Below are 22,296 nucleotides of genomic sequence, written 5' to 3' on the forward strand. Positions count from 1 at the left end.
TTTTGAGATTGTTTCATCAGTTTTTTCCTAAGGCAAGTTAATATCTTTCACAGGATTGTTATGAAGTTGAGTGTGAATAAAAGGAAAGGATTTGTCATTGGGAAGGCCATCTGCAACTCGATGTGTGACAGCTACCTTTACTTCATAGTGGAAAGAGGGCACATTATAGAATGCGTTAGAAGAAAAGACATTGGTCCATGACTGCACCACTTCCTAAAGAGTTCTGCAGAAAGCTAGTTCCATGCAATTTTCTTTAGAAAATGGATTTCACTTTCTCAGCACCACTTATTGAAGAGAATGTCGTTTCTCCATTGTATATTCTTGTCTCCTTTGTCATAGATTAATTGGCCATGGGTGTGTGAGTTTATTTCTAGTTTTTTGATCCTGTTCCACTGATCTGTATATCTATTTTTGTGCCAGTACTATACTGTTTTGACTACTATAGCTTTGTAGTATAGTTTGAAGCCAGGGAGCCTGAATCTCTGGCTCAGTTTTTCTTTCTCAAGATTTCCTTGGCTATTAAGCATCTTTTGTGTTTCCATACAAATTGCAAAATTACTACTCTGCCATAAAAATGTATGATATAATGCCATTTGTAGCTCCATGGATGGGCCTAGAGATTATCATACTGTGAGGTAAATCAGAGAAAGACAAATATCATAAGACAGAGATCATAAATTTCATAAGACAGATAGACATGGAATCTAAAAAGTGATACAAATGAAATTACTGACAAAACAGAAATAGACCCACAGACATAGAAAACAAACTTTTGTTTATCAAAGGAAATAGAGAGGGAGGCATTAATTAGAAGTTTGGGATTAACAGATATATGAAAAGTGAAAAGTCAAAGTCAGTCACAGAGTCATATCTGACTTTGTGATCCCATTGACTGTAGCCTGCCAGGCTCCTCTGTCCATGGAATTCCCCAGGCAAGAGGACTGGAGTAGGTTGCCATTTCCTTCTCCAGAATATCTTCCTGATCCATTGATCAAACTCAGGTCTCCTGCATTGCAGGCAGATTCTTTACCAACTGAGCCACTGCTATATATAAAACAGATAACCAACATGGACCTACTATAACATGGAGAATTATACTCAATACTTTGTAATAAGTTAAGCTACAAGGGAAAAGATACTGGCAAAGTGTATGTACGTATATATAACTGAACCACTGTGCTGTATACCTGAAACTAACATGATATTGTAAATCAACTATACTTCAATTAAAAATGAGTTTTAGCAAAGGATGCCTATTATATTCTCTTCTTCAGAGAGTCACAATACATATCAGTATATTAATTGTCCTGAGAAGTAAAACCTACATTTAAAAAGCAATGAGGGGGTGGTAGGAAGAAAAAATTCTAAGTTCAACTAACCAGCATTTCAAACACTTATTTGACCAAAAGAACTTCTCCATGAACTAAATTTGGCAAATATTCATCTTTCTCAACTGCTTCAGCAAACAGTTTATCTCCTACTTCCTGGCTTTATAGCACATAGGGGAGAAGGCACTGAGAAATCCCAAACAAATGAAGTAACAGCAGCACAGGTATTAAGTCCCCAAGGTCACTAGCAAAGGACTTGCTGCATATGAAATGTTTAACAATAGACTCTATAGTTTCTAGGAAGCCATATCACATGCATGTTATAAGCAAACATGTACATGTTTGTGGGAATATTCCCCATTTGGTAGGGGAAATTCAAACAAATGATTAAGGGAATTGCCCCAAGTTTCATCATCAGTTCTGGGAATACCTCAGTGAGACCCAGGCTGTATTCATCAGCAATCACCAACACCACTGGACACAATCTGCCATCCTACTGCTGGCGAGTCATCATAATAGCAGGACCAGATCATCTTTCTTCTACAAGAAGTGATGGTTTCTATTAGATACTAGATTATAGCAAAAGATTCCAGGGGACAGAAATCCTTCCCCAGGATGGTGGCAATCAGCCAGTTCATGCATGGCTGAAATGAAATCAAGCTTTACTTCGGGTGTTGATTTCAGGATCCATGGTGCTGGGTTGGTAGCCATGGTTTCAGACTCACACACAAATCCTAGGTGTACTCTATACACAATTGATATTCAAAGGTCTAAGAAATGGACTGAAAGATAGTAATAGATACAACTGCAAAGAGATTAGTATTATCAAAACTTGTTCATAAAACTTCCTAATACAAACATGAAACTTAAAATAACGTTTAAAATAAGTATACTTCAAAGGTTTACATGGGGAACCCACTATAGCTTCTGTCCCCACTGTATTTCATATGTCCCTCTTTCCTATAATGGTAACTTGCATCATGAGTTTTGTAAGGCAGAGACCATATTATTTTTTGGATTCCACCTGAAACATATCAGGCTCTTGATATATTTTGTCAAACAGATGAATGAATGAATTTATAAATGGATGTGGATTAAAAAGTGATCTGTATCTTATACTGTGTTCCATGCTGATCACTTGCAAAATTTATTCATTGGTCACTGAATTGCTTTATCTTCTATTCCTTTTGGTTGTCTCCTCATTTGTGACACTTTCTGCTGCTATAAGTTCTGTTTCTTTTATCATGTCTTTAGTTGGCTTTGCTATGCTAAGTCACTTCAGTCGTGTCCGACTCTGTGTGACCCCATAGACAGCAGCCCACCAGGCTTCCCTGTCCCTGAGATTCTCCAGGCAAGAACGCTGGAGTGGGTTGCCATTTCCTTCTCCAATGCATGAAAGTGAAAAGTGAAAGTGAAGTTGCTCAGTCGTGTCCGACTCTTAGCGACCCCATGGGCTGCAGCCTACCAGGCTCCTCCGTCCATGGGATTTAATTGGCTTTAAAACATCCTTAAACTGTGATTACAATAATACAGAAGGGTTCCTTCTTCCTCCTGAAATTTCTCCTAGAGTGACTCTGACATTGCATGCCTGATAACCATGTAAAATATCCAAAGCATGAATCAACATGCAGGTCTCACTCCCATGTATCCTTCCCTAACTTCTAAAGGTTAGGAAGCCAGTGGAACTAACACATGCCTTGTAGACTTTGGTTTATGTATCCTTGTTCTATTTTGGTAAGCTGTGCTGGTGAAAACAAGGTATCAGAAATGTCAGATTGTGTCAAAAGAATCTGAGAATAGCTTTGTTTGGCTGCAGCAAAGGAGGTGACAGGAGATCGGGGGAAAATCTGTGGTTCAGGGAGGGCCAAGCTGCAGCAGCCAGAGCGAGCAGGCTGAGGCTAATGTGAAGGGCTTCAGGAAACAGTGAGAAGCTTTCAGTGCCACAGTGACAAGATCAAAGTGGCTGGCAAAGAAGATAATTTTCACAGCGGTCTTGGATGGCCTGAATGGGAGACAATAGGTCCTGTGGTCAGCATGTTATCCAGTGCCAATTGAGCTGCCACATCATAAGTGCTAAAATAAATCTAATCACAGACTACCTGGGAAACACAAAAGGCAGAGCCTCATTGTAGCCACAGTCTGCTCACAGTTCACAGGCAGAGCATTCTCAGTGATATCCTGAAATGCTACCCAGACTGTGAATCAGGATGGCTTTTACCAACAAAGTCCAATCACGAACAAGTGCAAATCCATAAAGTGTGTCTTGCTTCAAAAAGAGAGGAAACTTTCTGAAAAATCACACATACATATTGAGTATGCTTATGCCCTGAATATGCAAGATATCAAGGTTGCTGTATGCTCTCAGAAGCAAAAGTTGGAGTGATTCTAAGAGTATCCTTGGAAACCATGGCTCAAGTTGGAACCACACACAGGTACACACACTGAACTTGACGGTCACAGATGGCCATTTTTAGAAATGCTACCAGGGCCATATTACAAGGTGTGAAAGGTTACACGAGGACACTGTGTGCCTTAGCCTTAAAGGGTTGATAAGCAAGTGGAAGTGTTTAATCACAACTCTGGTCCAGCTCCCTTTGTCAGCTCTTTCTAGCAAGTGATCAAGGTGTCTCTGAATTTGGCCAAGGACACACTAAAGATAACTGCAAGTGCTCTGAAATTTAACACGCTATGCTACTGAGAAACAAAACGTCCAATCAATTTCAAGAAAATGACATTTGAAGTAAGTGACATGGGCTTAAATTCTGAGATCCTAAGCACATGATTTGGAAATCCTCCCCCTTCCTAGTCCTCCAGGCATGTCCCCCTTGAAGCTCCTGGGATGTGTTTCCCTGACAGAGCCTTTCCTTTGATCTCACAGGAGGAAGTCAATGTTTCCCTGGGCCAGCCTTGCTTTCCTCTGGAAGATCAGCAGAACAGTCACCAGGGCCACGGTGAAGCTACAGGCTGTGACTTGGCCTCCAAGGGTCTGTAGGCTTTTCATCAGAGCTTCAGCAGCAAAGCACAGCATCCCTTTCATAGCTTGGGAATCCAAAGCAGCCCAGATCCCTTTTTGGTGAGGATTACCTCACAGCTGGCATTTCAACACAGCCCCAGGGACTGCAGAAGATATTTGGAAGAACAGACAGTACATTCTGGCAGCCGCAGCACACAGATCAGCTTGAGTCCCCTCAGCCTGGGGCATGGCCCAGCCTGATAAGCACAAACAGTGTGGCCACATAAGAACTAACAGGGGCCACATTCCACGTGTGGGCCTCCTGAGAGCCCACTACACCTCAGGCAGAGGAGGAGCCTTCCCGAGTCCCAAGATCGAATGGCTGCAAACACCTGCTCCTCCTTAAGGCGACCTTGGCCTTTCTTGAGCCTGTCTACCACCTAGGTGGAGAAGTGAGTGGCTTCTTTATGTTCTCATGTGGTAAATCAGCTTTGCTGAAGCAAAAAGGAAAAAGAACAAGTGGGCAGATGATGTACTCCGGGTAAGGGCCACCATAGGGATGGTGGGCAAGACAAAGCAGGGTGGGAGACACACTGGTTTCAGAGCTGAAATCTTAGATCTTTCTAATACATTTGGAGAAAAGAAATGGACTTTAGAGTCACAGACCCCTAGTACAGACTGCCTTGTCTCCTCCTTTTGTAAAGACTAACATGCAATGCTTAACTGGGAGCTTGTCAAGATACTGCTGCTGCTGCTGCTAAGTCGCTTCAGTCGTGTCCTACTCTGTGCAGCCCCATAGACGGCAGCCTACCAGGCTCCCCCGTCCCTGGGATTCTCCAGGCAAGAATACTGGAGTGGGTTGCCATTTCCTTCTCCAATGCATGAAAGCGAAAATTGAACGTGAAGTGGCTCAGTCGTGTCCGACTCCTAGCGACCCCATGGACTGCAGCCTACCAGGCTCCTCCATCCATGGGATTTTCCAGGCAAGAGTACTAGAGTCGGGTCAAGATACTACTGATGGGAAAAGACAGTATTATAAATAAGCCTTTTCAATAACTGCCTGTCCACTGCATCAACATGAGCAGTCATCTGTGCTGGGTTTTATAGAAGACCTGGTTAATTCTTTTTGGAATCAATTTCTAGGAAATGCAAATACTTTAGACAATTGTCTAAAAGGCTTACAGAGAGTCTATGGGAAGTTAAAGGTTATGAAGAAAATCAGTGGTTTGCCCTGAATCTTTCATCCTGATCCATTTTGAGTTTTAGGAAACAGAAGGGATGATAGTCTTATCACACTTGATTAATCAGCCCTATAGACACAGCAAGGATTATCACTAGGTACTTTTCAGGTGACAAATAAGAGACTTCTTTATTCCTCTAGATTTGATATATCATTAGACCTTGAAAAGATCACCTGTATAAAGAGTGAAAATAGTTCACACAACATGTAATTAAGGCAACAAGAGGTTGTCTCCTTATCCTTTGCATGATTCTAGGGCAAATTCTTATTTGTCTCCTTCATTTGAATGGCCAACAAGAATTCCCATCTTCTCTGATGCAGATTAATCCTGTCCATAAAACAGCTTAGCATTTTATTGGGTGATGAGGGCTGTACTGATTTACCTTGCTGAAGGTTGCACAAGGGGAGAGACACAAAATAGACTTGCAATTCCTTTCTGCTTATCTGATTTTCAGCTATGACTTGTCACGGATGTATGCATGAATGAGAGCTTTCTGGAAGGCTGTCTTTATTGAACTCCCATGGAGTGAATACTTCAGAAGAGCCTGGTTGCAACTGGACATTGGGACTATTGAGATATGCATTAAAAGAAACCAATGTCTTGAGACAGATGAGTATCATACAGTATCACTTATACCTGGAATATAAAAAAGGGTACAAATGAACTTATCTACAGAAATAGAAACAGAGTTAAAGATGTAGAAAACAAACTTATGGTTGCAGGGGGTAATGACGGGAGGGAGGGATAAATTGGGAGATTGAGATTGACATATACATATTACTATATAGCTTCCCCAGTGGCTCTGCTGGTGAAGAATCCACCTGCAAATTCAGGAAACCTAGATTTGATCCCTTGGTTGGGAAGGTCCCCTGGAGAAGTGAATGGCTACCTACTCTAGTATTTTAGCCTGGAGAATTCCATGGACTATATAGTCCATGGGGTTGCAAAGAGTCAGACATGACTGAGTGACTTTCACTTTCACATTACTATATATAAAACAGGTAACTAATCAGGATCGCCTATATAGCACAGGGGACTCTACTCAGTATTCTGTAATGGCCTATATCGAAAAAGAATCTTAGAAAAGAGCATATATATATATATATGCATATGTATAACTGATTCACTTTGCTGTACACATCCCGATCCAGGGATCGCACCCGGGTCTCCTGCCTAGTTGGCAGATTCTCTACCATTGAAGCCACCAGAGAAGCCCAATGAAACTAACACAACATTGTAAATCAACTACACTCCAATAAAAACTTAAAAATAAGACAAAACCAAACAAAGCCCCTAATCCCCTAAATAACCATTGTCTCACAGTGGCAAAACATGGAAGTTTACTGACAAAGAATTCAAATAAATTTTGGAATAATTCTCTTTAAAAGTCTTCACTTTTAAATAGTCATTTATAGTCATATGCACAGTAATGCACAGCCATTGTAGAACAGCTTGAAACTAGAGGAAAGAAAAGAATAAATGAGATCATCATAAGCTCTCATGATGCAGCCACTAAGCATCAACTACTTTATCATTCCAGTGTATTTCAACATTGAGGAACATGTATGTATAAAGTAAAAAACCTCAATTATGTGTATTTCCAATCCCTTACAGCAAATCTGCCTCTGTGATATGCACTAAAAGAAATAAATTAGGTTTTTTATTTGGTGAAGCTGATGAGTTAAAATACAACAGGGCACGTAAAGATCAAAGACGAAGTGAGGAAAGCCAGAAAATGTTTCACTTAAATATTTGAATGCAATGCATGATTACTAAGCCAAAGAAAAACTATTTATCTGGCCTGAAGAATGTTATTTAAATCCTAGGCTCATTCATGCTAAACAGAGGCAACATTTTCCATTCACGTCTCCAAAGCTTCTCTTCTCCTGGAAGTAACTCCCTTTTCTCCCCCTCTAGCATTCCTATTTATGGGCTTAATGCCCACAATTGAGAATGATAAGTTTAGAAGGTGTTCATTGCCAAAATGATGATATTTAAATGGTAGGACAATTTTAAACAAGGTGATTTTTTTTAAGGTTGTGCCAACCTATAAATGTTACTCTTGCCATAAAACTATAAACTAAAACCCACTAATAAAAAGGCCAGAAGAATAATTATTTACAATGATGTATTAGAGAGTTTGAGCTACTTTTCTTTTCCGAACAAGTAAAAAGGAACTGATTTTTAAAGATTAAAAATGCCACATGATCTTCCACCCAACTATTACTTTTGCTTCTTTTCTTGTATTTTCATTGTGTTAACAACTCAAACCTGCAGAAGGATGTATTGGTCAAATTCTGGTACTTTGCTCGATGCAATCATCTAATACCTCAAAGAAAGTGCATGAACTCGAATTTTCATTATCATCACCTTCAAAAGGCAAGTGCAGTCACAGCCATTTGATATGTTCACTGATCAGGGAGCAGCCTACAGAGGATGACAGAATACATGTTTCTCTTTGGTTCTTCTGTGAACTATTACCTTCACATCTTGAAAGAAAATGGATATTAGTACATCTAATATTTCTAGAGTCCTTATACTTCTAGCTTTTCTTTCAGCGTTTAAGTGTCTGAGCCCAAACTGCCAATATTACTATACAAAACAGATATAGATGTACAGATACAGAGAAAAAATTAGTGGTTATCAGTGGGGAGAAGGGATGGGGAAGGACAAGATAGGGGTTGGAGATTAATAGGTACAAAGTACTGTGTATGAAACACATAAACTACAAGGACATATTGTACAGCACAGGGAATCTAGCCAATATTTTAAAGTAATTTCAAATGGGGTATAAGCTAAAAAATATTGAATCACTATGCTGTACACCTGAAACTAACAGAAAATCGCAAATCAACTATACTTCACGTTAAAACAGACAAACCAACCAAAAATCCTCTACCTAGTCTGAACCATGAGAAGAAAGTTACAATTTGTCTAATTTTTTAGAAGGAGAAATAGCGTGCAGGTATGTATTTGTTTTCTATGACATATAGGAACATAGTAACGGCCCATTTCTCAGAGGGAGGCTGGCCCGATGGCCTGTGAGCACACGCGAGGTTATGCGACCTGTAATGCTGTACGTCCTTACTCTGTAGGCCTACTGCATCTGGCCCACTCATGCACTTACTGCTTTCAGCTTAATTCCTGCAGTCAATCCTATTTTCTTGCTAAGCATGCCCATCTGTTCCTGATGAACTCAGCAATTACAATCTCTGGAGGCCCACAGATGTGCACATGGGGTATAACTCCATTTCAAATTGCAGGGCTCTGCTCAACACCTGGCACGAGTGTTTTTTTTTTTTTTTTAAGTGAATGAGGCCAAGACAATGGTAAGCAAACAGGCAGGACACTGGGAGAGCAGGAGTTCTGAGATTTTCTTTCAGGTTTCTTCATGAGATGGCAGGTCAAAGCTGGGCAAAAGCTGCCACTGAATTGGAGGCTGGCAGTTGAGGGCTCATTCCATCTCAGGACCTCTATCCAGAACCTGCAGGCAGCAGTGGGTAAGGGCTTTATGTGGAGCCAAAGGTGTCCAGGGCAGGCTGGGTTCCTTGACATCTTGGGCCAGGAAATTAAAAGCTTTCAAAACAAGTTCAGGAGAGATTCTGTTTTTTAAAAAATGTAATACTGAAGTACCCATTGTTAAGATGCTGGAAAGAAACAGTGGAAGGAAAGTTATGTAGAATTACTCAGCAAGGGAAATCAGATACTTTGAAGTTGGTGTGTGCGATGTGTATGTGTGCGTGTGTGTGTGTGTGCATGCATTCTCAGTGGTGTCTGACTCTTTGTGACCTCATGGACTGTAGTCTACCAGGCTCCCCTGTCCATGGGATTTTCTAGGCAAGAATACTGGAATGGGGGGCCATTTCCTACTCCAGGGGATCTTCCTGACTCAGGGATCGAATCCGTGTCTCCAGCATTGCAGGTGGATTCTCTACCACCAGCGTCACCTGGGAATGCTAATTACTTCCTTCCTTGCAGAGTGTTTTTCATTTCACAAAGCATTTTGAAGTACCCCAGTTCATTTAGCTCTTACAATCATATGACAGGCTACACGGCCCTAGTGTTCCCATTATTCAAAACATGTGACTAAGATCTAAATATATGCATAAAGAGATAGGACCAAGGGGGTAGAAGCAAACCCAGGAGTTTTTTCCATTAATGCTTATCCTGCTCCGAATCCCCTTCCTCTCTTTCTTTTACCTATTTCACGATTTTATGATGGATTTGGTGTTTTGCTGGGTGATATTATAGCTGAGGGGAGGAGAGCCCAGAAAGGTACCCTTTCCACACTGGTTAGGTCAGTTAAATATGATTTTGAATCACATGTGCATGCTGTACATTTGGACTGAAAACTAAGAGTGTGAATTTTTATACTTAGGTAAACCAACTTTTGGCTCAGATGGTAAAGGGCCTTGCTTACAATGCGGGAGACCTGGGTTCGATTCCTGGGTCAGGAAGATCCTCTGGAGAAGGAAATGGCAACCCACTCCAGTACTCTTGCCTGTAAAACCCTATGAGAGGAGCATGGTGGGCTACAGTCCACTGGGTCGCAAAGAGTCGGACACAGCTGAGTGACTTCACTTAAACCAACTTTACAGTTGCAAAATATATTTGTAGTTTTCTCCTAGGCAGGAAGAAATAGCCTTCAATTTTATGGGAAGGGGGTGAGTGAGACCAAGATGAACTCATTCATTCCTTGTCCACCCAATTTAAGGCTCTGATTCCTCATTTCACCTTCCAACATGCTCTGGATTCCTGGAGAGCTTAGCTGGAGCAGAAGTTTTAAAAGCATAGACAAAGCCAGCTCTTATCTTTTTCTCTTCCAGCTGCTTCTGTTGTCCCTTCCTCTCCTCTTACTCCTCCTGATCCTCTACTGTGTCTACCTATAATACCCGAATTTATGATTTCTTAAATACTCAATATATAATTATTGATAGGTTTGCAGTAAAAGGAATTTATCAGCATCGCTGGATACAGGTCAGTGAATACCCTGACAGAAATGGCATAAATATTTATTCCAATTCACCAGAAGCCTATGAGTTACAGCTCATAAACAAGCCATGGCTTTTTTTGTGTGTGACTCAGATAAATGGCACTGGACTAACAACTCTGTCAGCTAATCATTGTATGAACCTCATTGATTTTCATCAGTTAAAAGAGCATGATACCACCCTCTCATTTGCAGGGATTAACTGAGATGCCAACCTTGAAGTATGTAGCCCAGTGTATCCTGAAATATAGCAGCTTCTACACGCTATACTTATTACTCTCATCATTATGACTTCCTTTAAGTCTGTGTGTGTATGCTCACTCGACTCCACGAACTATAGCCCTCCAGGCAACTCTGTCCATGGGATTTCTGAGGCAAGAACACTGGTGAAGGTTGCTATTTCCTACTCCAGGGGATCTTCCCGACACAGGGATAAAACCCATGTGTCTTGAGCATCTCCTGCACTGGCAGGTGGGTTTTTTTTTTACCATTGTGCCACCTGGGAAGCCCCTACTTTAGGTCTAGAAGGGACATAATATAAAAGGGAAGGAAATGAGCAAAGGATGACTTTAGGATAAGGAAGAATAGGAGATGGAAATGAGTTAATAATCTCTGGGAAGAATGAGAAGAAATGAATAGTAGGTATATTAATACAAGGAAATGATAAAGAAGAAAATTTTTAGAGGGAAGAAAAGAGTTTGCACAAATCACAGCCAGAGAGAAATCAAGAGGAAAAAATATGGGAGTAAACGGACACAGAAAGGAGAAGGATCAAGGTGAGAAGCAAGGGAAGATTTTGAAGAATGATACAGCTCCATCTTCTGCTGCCTCGTCAGCCCCAGTTAGGAGGAAGGGACTGTATTTCACTCACGCTGAGTCACAGGATTTGAGGATGAACTTGGACATGCCCTGTGGACCACATGATGTATGAGAAAGAAGCTGTGGTGGTCAGGATCGCCATCAGCTTGTTTCCCTTAGAAACCTGACTGCAAAGTAAACTCCCTTCAAAACAAAAGGCAGTTCTGATGGAAATGAGGATAAGACTTCCAGCAGTGAGAAGAGGTGGAGTGGCTCTCCACCTATGCCAAGCAGGAAGAAGCCTCGGAACCTTTGAGACTTTCCCAGACAGTGTCAAACAGCAAATGCACAAGTCTTTGCCACAGGAAGAATGGTTCCCACAGTGTGGTCCATTCTGAATAAAGAAATGCAATGGATGATATGTGAGGATGCAATGGGAAGAATCAAGTGAAAAAAAGTCAATTTCCCTTCATGGTAACGACATCTCATTTTTCACTCCCAAGTTTTATTCAGCTTCTGCTTTAAAATATGGTTTCCCTTTCCTGTGCCATTGCCCTTGGAAATATCTCAAAAGACAGTTGATTTTGTAAAAGCACCTTCCATGGATTTTCGCAGTAAAATCATAAAGCTGTCATCACCCAGGAGAGATAAATGTTCCCTGAGAAGGGGGAGGTTGCCTTTCTCCCATTAGCATAATGCCTACTGTTCTTGGAGACTATAAATCCTCTAATCATCATAGTTTAAAAAATAAATTGATTTGGTTGGCAAATTTGGCAAGTCTTAGAATGGCAAGATACCAGTCTGTCTGGTGCTGTACCCTGGTCTACCACAGCAGATTTAAATTCAGACAAATGCCACTTTGATGGCATTTGAAGGTAGTGACTGAGAGCTCCAATAGACAGTTCTGAAAGGGAGAGATGGTGCCTTGCTTCTCTGCATCACTCAGTGAGAGGTCCACTCTGCTTGGAATGTGGTCTATACCCTTAGGCTGCCTTGCATCATTTAACTTGTTAACCATGTACGGTGCTTAGTTGTTCAGCCATGTCCAGCTCTTTGAGACCCCATGGACTGTTGTCTTCCAGCCTCCTCCGTCCATGCAATTTTCTAAGCAAGAATACTGCAGTGGGTTGCTGTTTCCTTCTCCAGGAGATCTTCTTGATCCAGGGATCAAACCCATGTCTCTTGAGCCTCCTGCATGGGTTCTTTACCACGTTCAGATTTTATCTTAGTGGCTAAGACTAGAAAATTCATACTAAGAAAAAAAGTTGATATTTAAGAATTTTGTCTATATTTAAATTTGACAGTGAAATGATCACAGTGAGGATGAGTAGAGAATTTGGTCACCTCTTGAAATTCAAAACTCTTCGTATCATCTCCAGCTGATAAAAAAGGAAAATGTTTCCCAGGACTCTTACCTAATGTGGTGATACAACATGCTCTCTGGTAAATGTAATGTGTCTTTTAAAAAGGATCTGGGAAACTGACTCATGTTTTTGAAAAGAGTGTGATGATGAAGATGGTTACCCTGTATTCTTTAAGTACTTTATTCTATTTCCCCCACTATATCCAAGTTAATAAGCGATAAAGCAAATATGTACCTAAGTTCACCAGCAGGATGTGCTTTTAAAAAAGTGTTTTCTGAATTTGCTGCCATGTGTTAGGCTTTGTGTTTCAATAACATGCATATGTGTGTGCTCAGCTGTGTCTGTGGACTGTAGCCACCAAACTCCTCTGTCCATGGGATTTTCCAGGCAAGAATATTGGAGTGTGTCCTTTCCTCCTCCAGGTGATCTTCCTGACCCAGGGATCAAATCTTGTCTCCTACGACTCCTGCATTTGCAGGTGGATTCTTTACGACTAAGCCACCTGGGAAGCCCACTGTAATAAGAGATTACATCAAAATGGCTCAAGTAGAAAGGATACTTCACTGACCCCATCCTGTAAAGAAGGTAATAAGACCTTATGTCCCCGTGCATTAGGAAAATACAGCTTTCTACCCTGTTATACTATGAAGGAAGAGTCTGAAAATGCCTTCATGGTGTGATCTGAGGAACTTAATGTATTATTTTTTCTCAGGGATATTTGCATTATGAAGACAATGGGAAGAGCAGGGCCTGATTTAGCAGGAATCACAGTTTACATAGGGTGGATTTTAAGCTTTATTAAAGGACATACTTTCCTATGGGGCAGCTTCCCTGTACCTCTCAATTAAACCTCAAATTAAAAGTTAGAGCTAATTACTTTACAATATTGTATTGGTTTTGCCATACATCAACATGAATTAGAGTAGACATGTGCAAGCATTACTCAAATGATAATTTATAAAACCAAATTTGCCTGTTCATGTAATAAAATTTTTCACATTTTCACCACAACTTCAAATTAATATGGCCAACAAATTAAAAAAAAAAATGTTAGAGCTGGCTACCCATGCCGCTCACACGTAGAGTGAGTCCTAGGACCCTCAGCTTTGTACTCTCAGAAAGTCTATACACTATTTATGGCTGCTAATAAACAGATGACACCACTAAGTTGGATAGGGTGGTTAGCATGTAATTCACAGGCATGGAAGTGTTTTGGTTTTTTAAAATCTGTTTTTTTTTTTAAATCTTATATAGAGCTTATTTATTTGCCATACTATGTGGCATGTAGGCTCTTAATTCCCCAACCAGGGATTGAACCCAAGCCCCCTGAAGTGGAAGCGTGGAGTTTTAACCAGAAGTCCCTGTGGAAGTGTTCCAAACTGCTTTGCAGTGTGGTGTTTCAGTTTCTGTTGTATTTCTCACTCAATGAACTGTGTTACATTTTTACATATTCTCAGCCATCAGTATGAAATGTTTCAAAATGATGATATCATGTGGTTCAGATTCATATTTTTCTTTTAACATATACTTAATAGTTATTAGTTTAATGAGAGAGAAACAAAACTTCATGGTTTCCACTTACCCTGGGAGCTACAGATGATCTCAGTAATGTCAGATTGTCTAATTTCAAGGTGGCTTGCCTTCATCCAAACCCAGACCTCTACAAAAATCTCACTTCACAGAAATGACCTGGGGTTTATCACTTTTGGAAATATCAAGGATTAGAAGGAAGAGGAAGAAAATCTGGTCTATTTTTATAGGATGAGAGAACCATAACACACAAGAAAATCAGACTGGGGCTGAAGTTTCCACTGCACCCGACCCTGGTCATCAGGTAGATCAGGGGGCAGCAGGTGCGCCTGTCCTCATCCCAGGATGTTGCTATTATTCAGTCGTTTAGTTGTGTCTGACTCTTTGTGACCCATGGACTGCAGCATGCCAGGCTTCCCTGTTCTTCACCATTTCCTAGAGCTTGCTCAAACTCGTGTTCATTGAGTCGGTGATGCCATCCAACCATCTCATCCTCTGTCGTTCCCTTCTCCTCCTGCCTTTAATCTTTCCCAGCATCAGGGTCTTTTCTAATGAGTCAGCTCTTCACATCAGGTGGCCAGAGTACTGGAGTTTCAGCTTCAGCATCAATCCTTCTAATGAATATTCAGGATTGATTTCCTCTAGGACTGACTGGTTTGATCTCCTTGGAGTCCAAGGGACTCTCAAGAGTCTTTTCCAACACCACAGCTCAAAAGCCATCAATTCTTCTGCATTCAGCCTTCTTTATGGTCCAACTCTCACATTCATACATGATTACTGGAAAAGCCAGGATGAGCTCAGTGCATATTTGTAATCGCAGGACGAGTTCAGAGCATATTTGTTACCACAGACATGGAAGGTGCAGTATGCCAAGCATGGAAAAATCTAGATGATGTATCTGGATAGCTTCCAGATGCTGAGTTGAAATGCACAGAAGTAGAGCAGTCACTCTTTATAGCAGTCTGGGCACTACTCTTTTTAATCCCATTTGTGTAAGGAATGAAACCAATTAACTGTCACCTAGTAATGCAATTTATAAAAGCTCATTATAGACACTCTTTTCCTTTAACACTGAAGGCTGCTTGGCAGGAAAAGTACACATTAGTGAGAAAGTACTGATTTCTCTGAGCCTAGAACCAGGGCTCAGTTACTGAACAGAAAACCTAGTTAATCTGCTTACTCTTATCATGAAAGAAACAGGAAGGAATAAGTATCCTGATTCTTACTAGACACCATTCCATAACTGTCAAAGGCATTCTTTAGAAAAACTAAGCAATGCCAAGTGCATCTGTCTGCTTTATCCCAGCCTCTCTGTGGCGTATTGGACAGAAGTGAAACAATCTGGTTCTAGCCCCAGCTCAACATACTTCAGGAGGCTCTGAAACACCATTCTTGGCAGCACGAACTTTGAGGTAAGTTCTGGGGCAAACTATCCAGCTTCTTGAAGCCTCAGTTTCCCCAGATACAAATAGGAACAACAGTGATTGGAGAAATCTAGCCTGATATTAAATGTGATACGATATGTTTTCTACACAATGCATGGCTCATACGTAGTAAGAGTCCAATAAAAAGTTAGTTATTATTATATTATGTAGGATGGACAAACAACAAGGTGTTACTGTATAGCCCAGGGAACTATGTTCAATATCCTGTGATAAATCATAATTGAAAAGAATATAAACCATATATACATACACACACATATATTTACATATGTATAACTGAATTACTTTGCGATACAGTAAGAATTAACACAACAGTGTAAATCAACTATATTTCAGTTAAAAAGCCACTTCCCTGGTGGCTTAGTTGGTAAAGAATCCGCCTGCAGTACAGGAGACTGGTGTTTGATCCCTGGGTTGGGAAGATCCCTTGGAGAAGGAAATGGCAACTCACTCCAGTATTCTTGCCTGGAGAATCCCATGGACAGAGCAAGCTGGCAGGCTACTGTCCACGGGTTGCAACAGTCAGACATGACTTAGCCACTTCACCACCACCACCAAGTATGTATAACTGAATGACTTTGCTGTACAATGAGAATTAACACAACATTGTAAGTCAGCTATACTTCAGTTAAAAATAAATAAAATTTATTATTATAAACAAACTAGCTATTTGAACCTCCTTGGGGGCCTATTTCCAATTGGTATTATATTAGTGTTTCTCAAACTTTCCCACTAAAGTGCCCCTAAGAGCATCTGGTCAGAATGCATCCCCTGGAGGCTGGCTGGCAGTGTAAACTGAAGAGAGAATTCTCAAGTGAAAAAAAGTCCCTTCCACTTGTCTTACATTTTTGTAACAGCTTACACTTTTTTTTTTTCTTACAAATTTTCTTAATCGCATTTTGCATTCTGCTTCATATTAAATCTTTATCTAATTTTTTTTTTAATGTCATAGTTCAAATTCTCTTCAACCACCTTTAACATTTCAGGAAGAAGAACTTGGATCGTCTTGTGGCTCTGGGTCCCCTCAGCCCAGCCACAGGAGCGGGTGGGCCCCGTGGGAAAGGCACTCCACAGATCCCTGCTATGCAAAGTGCGGTAGAAGCATCCCTAGAAGCTGCTGGGAAGTGAAGAATCAGGCCTCACCGCAGACCCACAGGAGCTGAGCTGCACGTTAGAAAGATCCTTGGGTGATTAGTATGCATGCTAAAGCTGAGAAGCATTGAACTTGATCATCTCCAAGGAATTGCAGGCTCTAACATACTGTGATTAAGTAAGATGGAGAAATCAGCAGTCATTGAAGATCTAATGGGAGCCTGACATTGTGCTAAATGGTGTGAGGAACGCAGAGATGACAGGGATATGTCCTCCCTCTCCTGAGGGTTTGCTCACTGGAAACCAGGGAGGAGCGAGCAGTGAGCTGGTCCTACAGGAACCTGCCAGCTGCTCCATTAGAAATTTACTTAGCTCTTCTTTAGAGATCATCCACTAGAAAGAGAAGTGAAAAATATAGGAGACGGGTGCTCTTTACCTGGAAATCTTGAAAAAATGACCTTAATTGTCTTTCTATCTATTCCACTCTCTTCTCTACCTATCTCCAGCCCAGTTAAAAATTTCTCAGTGTTCTAATATATTACGTTTACATTCCTACACATACCACTAGTGTTGAAAATAAAAATAAAAGACCTGGTGTGAACAAGAAATAAAAATCCATTTTCAGAAGACCGGCAATAAGCAATTTTCTTGTGGCAGCTCTTAGTGTGCGTAACGAGTTGTGTGTGCTCTGCAGACACCTGTATGCGATTTCATCTTCGACATGTGCTCATTTGACTCTGTCGCTAATAATTCATGGGTTTGTTGGAAGCTGCCAGGCAATGAATGCTATTCTGTACTTTATAGAGCTCTTATTTTCTCTCTAGGACGGTGTCATGCTGAGCAGTATTTTCACCTGAATACAATAGGATATGCATTGTTAGGAAAGATGGTCAGGCAGAAAAGGCAAAAAGTCAATGTAAGTCCAATCGGACTGTTTCTCCAGATATCTACAAGGGGGCCTGTGTCACTATAAGGGACAAAGGTGGTGGGGCATCTTCTATAGTATGGCCAGATAACAATAGAACTGGTGGGTTATCTAAGATGATGGACTAAGATATTCTTTTTCTTTTGGGGGCCATGTGGCATGTGGGATCTTAGTTCCCTGATCAGGGATGGAAGCTGGGTCCCCTGCATTGGGAGTACAGTATCTTAACCACTGGACCACCAGGGAAGTCCCAAGGGCTGAGGGATCCTGTGAGGAGGTTCCTCTGACCTGGGAACAGGCAAAGAAATGTGGGTTTCTCTCCTGCACCTCCTAAGAATAGTTCCCTCACTTCCTGATCATGTTTATATCTCGGTCCTTTTCCTGCCTAAATTCCTGAGCCTGTTATCAGTACCAGCCACCCAGCTGTCCCGTATGCTCACTTTGAAGCCCATCCCATCTAGCCTGCATCCCTTCCCATCACTTAAATGGCACACAAAGTCTACCCATGAGCTTTTAACCTTTAAGTCCAATGGCCTTCCAAGAGTTCTGCTTCTACTAGACTTTTCTTCAATATTTGAAATGGTTTTGTCTTTTAATGTCTTTTCTTCCTTTGGCACCTCATTATTTGGCTTCTTTTCAACATATCTGGCCTTCTCTTTTGTTTTGCCTTTCATGATTTAACCCCTCACCCTGTCTGTTAAACACAGCCACTTTCTGAGGTCCAGTTTCTGCCTTCTTTAGCTACACTCTCATTTTTATATACTCATCTACTCCCATAGCTTCAAATGAGGCTCCACTGAAAATACCTCCAGGATATAGACATAAACATCTGTGGTTTCTATTCCTCAGAATCTAGTAACGAATCTCCTGCTGTCTCTCTGGCATTTGCAGATATTCGACAATGTCTCCACTGACTTGCATCTAACTCTTGCATCTACCCTATTACCCTAGCCTGAGCCCTGGTCTTATCTGGGCCGAGAAGCCTTCAGCAACTTCTAAGCCTGTAACAATCCCCTTCTTCCTACTGATATTTGCCAGTTAGGATTTGCAAAGTAGTCTTTGCTCTTTGGTAGTTTTTTATTTTTATTAAAAATTTTTAATGTATTTATTTATTTTTAGCCATGCTGCATGGCATGTGGGATCTTAGTGCCCCGATCAGGGGTTGAACTCATGTCCCCTATGGTGGAAGTGTGAATTTCTATCCACTGGACCTCCAAGGAGGTTCCTGTTCTTTGGTATTTTACAGAGCTACTCTTCTCCCCAAGGAGGTACAGCATTGAGAAACATTGACATTGTACAGAGTAAGATTTCTGCCTTGCATTACTCATTCATTTAACAATTATTTATGGAGTGTCTGCTGTGTGCCAGGCACTGTTCTATGTTCTAGGAACAGGAGTTGACAAACAGGGTTTGCCATCAAGAAGCTTCTATTCTGCAACAGGAGGGGGACCTGGCCAATAAAATATATATTTATTTTATATATCTATTTGTGGTATTAATAAGCACCACGAAGGAAAATAAATAAAAGTCATGAGGAAGGAAATGACCTGTTTGTAGAGAAGAGCTACTTATTTAGGGGTTTATTATCTTATAATAATTATAATAATATACTTATTATCAGGCTCTCTGAGAGCCTGATAGTGGACAGAGGTCCAAGGGAAGAGACGGCAAGGCATGACAACAACTGTAGGAACAGTATATTAGGCGACCGCCCAGAGAGCCTGTGTACCTTGTAGGAAAACAGAGATGAAGCCATTGTGGGCCAGGCAGGGAGGGGAGAGGATAGTTGTGAGAGGTGGCATTGGAGAAGCATCAGGGGGCACATCACCTGGTGCTCAGGGGCCAGCAAAGATTTTAGATTTTACTCTGGATGAGAGAAGAGGCTGATGGAGAGTTTTGATTAAGAGTGTTGAGAATGTAATGGATGTAAGTGTAAGAATTGTGTTGGCTGCCACATTGAGAATATGGAAAAACCTGTGTATTCAAAGATGGAAGCAGAGAGTACAGGGAGAAGATGATTAAAATGATTCAAATGAGAGCTGAGGGTGAACTGGACTGGGAAATATGTGTGGGGCTGGTAGAATTGGTTGGATTTTTTTAAAAAGAAAGAACCAACAAGAATAGGAGAAAAAGGAGAAAGTAGGATAACCCCCAAGTTTTAGACCTGAGCAAATGGGAAAAAAAGAGGTGTCAAAAGACAGAAGGAGCAGGTTTCGGGCTATGGGAATATGGAATTTGGGTCTGGACCTTTTAATTTTGAAGTGAGTGCATCAGGCAAGGAGTCAAGGCAGCAATTTGTTATATGCGCTCTAGTTGCCCCTCTCTTAGTCGACTAGAGCACTGAACATAGAACTTTTAAAAGGCTGTGTAGCAAAAGGAAATAGATCCCACAGGGGAAGAAGTGAGGCATATCGTACAAGCTGCTACTGTTGTTCTGCACACTAGACACTGCAAACAGCCATCTACATATAAAGGGGTTCCTATCACGTAATTGAGGTATTCCTTCCAACAGGCCTAACCATTTTCATATTTTTAAACCAAATTATTTAGGTAAAATTCAGGCCTCTTTGTCTTACTTTTATTGCAATAACTATTAGTGTAATGCGAGAGGAAATACTTACGTAGTTGATGAATTCATTTACTTGGTTTACAAACAACAGTGAGTGAAAGAGACCACAGTATGAAGTGATGGATGCTGAGAAAGCAAAATGGGAGCACGCCTTTCATCAACGCAGCAATGGAGAGAAAGCCTCTGAGAGGTGGGTCAGCTAAGTAATCTGACCAGGGACCCCTGCCAGTAGACAAAAGAGCCTAAAGCAAATAGCTAAGTGCCCCAAAATGTACATGGAGTCCACACAACTGATTTCCAGTCTCTGTTCATTATTTATGGAATAACTGGAAAGTTACACTGAAAGCACTTCTTGTGATGTTCATTTATTGTGAGACCCCTATCTCTGAAAAATGTGTCCTGACTTTCTTTCCCCTGTGACATACAGGTAAAATCACTGTTTTCTACTCCCTCACACTTTTTTCCCCCTGTGATCGCTTTCCTCTACTTCATCTTATTCTAGTTTATTTCTTCAATTCTAATAGAAAAAATAGAGTACAGAGGAAAGAGGAAAAACATCAAAACTTATATATATGTAACTTTAGATGTTCTTCTAGAAAGATGAAGTTCCATCTGGGTACATATTTAATACATATCTGTTCAAAGCAATGGTAGTATTAACAAATGTCCTAAAACAAACTACAATAGCATTAGGATTTTCAGCATTTGCATTTCTTTGATGAACTTAAAAAATATGCATAACTAGAAAACTCTATTTTAAAAAAAGTCTCTTTTCTGCTCTTCATGCCAGAATGCAAATGTCACCAAACACAGTCAACATAAAAATATTAGCATAAACTCCCCTTACACCTTATCATGTGGAAATAATAGTTTATTTATGCTCAGCTCAGACTAAGACAAATTGGTCAGATCTAATGTGCTGCCAGATAAATAAACAAACTTCTCAGTTCTTTCAAAATGCAATTCTTCTAAATCTGAAAAAACAAAAACAAAACCTGCTGCTCTTGAAAACACAAGAAAGATCAACTTTTGGTAAAAACTGGGACTCTTTTCAATGTTTTCCCCACTTCTAGGTTACAGTAAACCCACTCAAAGAGTCCATTATTATCATACATTAATAAAGCACTTTACAGAGGGTGGAAATAAACAAAGAAATTAAGAGAAAGGCCTTCGTCTTTATTCTCCTGCCTGCTTCCAATAAGCATGTACTTGGACAATTAACCAGGGCTGGATGAGAGCCAACCCAGACAGCAGGCATGAGATCAGCCTCAGAAAGGATTAATCAGAACATACCCTCTAAGAACCTATGTGCGAACTCACAACACAAGGGGCTAAAACCTCCAGTGCTTATTCCAATCACTCTTGATGCAATTAAACTCCACTGGTGAAAAAAATTAAAGTCACCTAGTCAACGGCATATATTCTCTTGGAGGATCTCAGGAAAAATGACTTTTAAGATTCTTCAATAAAAGTATTCATTAAACCCATTTACTTGAGTAAAATTATTCTTAAAGACAATCAATAAAAATATTCCTTATTTTCTACCTTTTTACGCGAGTTCATTTTCAAAATGCTGTCCATCAAATCAAAGAACTGTGGATAAGTTAACATCAGAAAAGCTAATATTTACTTAATTTGGGGTTCTCAAAAAAACATGGTTGTGCAGCAAGATATTAATTGTTTTTTCCATATAAAAAGTATAAAATAATTATTAAAGATGATTGTACACTCTTATGAATAACCAGTATAATACTGTAAAGGTTTGGAACATCAACAGTTAGTTTGCAAATGTGAGTTAATGAACAGATGAATAATCTGTTCTCAGATAGTGATAATATAAGCAACACTGGAAATTATCCAATATTAGTTATTTACTGAGATGTGATGACAAATTAAGTACTGTTATCTAGTCAACACAGTGGCCATTCTGCTGTTTAATTTCATTGATATGAACAGAAACATCTTAAAAATATAGAATGGAAGAGAAAAATGAAATGGAGACACAGCAATGTATTATTATCAATTACTGATTCATCTTAGAAATGGCTTCATATCTTATAA

At 40.4% G+C, this 22,296-nt stretch overlaps 1 protein-coding gene and 1 long non-coding RNA gene across 5 annotated transcripts in view; one reads left to right on the top strand and one right to left on the bottom strand.

Moving 5' to 3' along the window:
• The window catches only part of CHRM3 (cholinergic receptor muscarinic 3), a 558,540-nt gene that overhangs the window by 103,115 nt on the left and 433,129 nt on the right, over positions 1-22,296 (bottom strand). The gene's annotated exons all lie outside the window — the stretch shown is intronic.
• LOC147343123 (uncharacterized) lies at positions 8,899-16,774 on the top strand. Its single transcript, XR_015156671.1, has 4 exons — positions 8,899-9,022; positions 13,097-13,259; positions 15,511-15,616; positions 16,636-16,774. It is a non-coding gene; the product is annotated as an uncharacterized LOC147343123 (long non-coding RNA).

The sequence above is a fragment of the Bos grunniens genome, chromosome 28 (genome assembly GCF_055505025.1).
Source record: "Bos grunniens cultivar Pamir isolate PY7600 chromosome 28, Bosgru_T2T1.0, whole genome shotgun sequence".
Classification (NCBI taxonomy): Eukaryota; Metazoa; Chordata; class Mammalia; order Artiodactyla; family Bovidae; genus Bos; species Bos grunniens.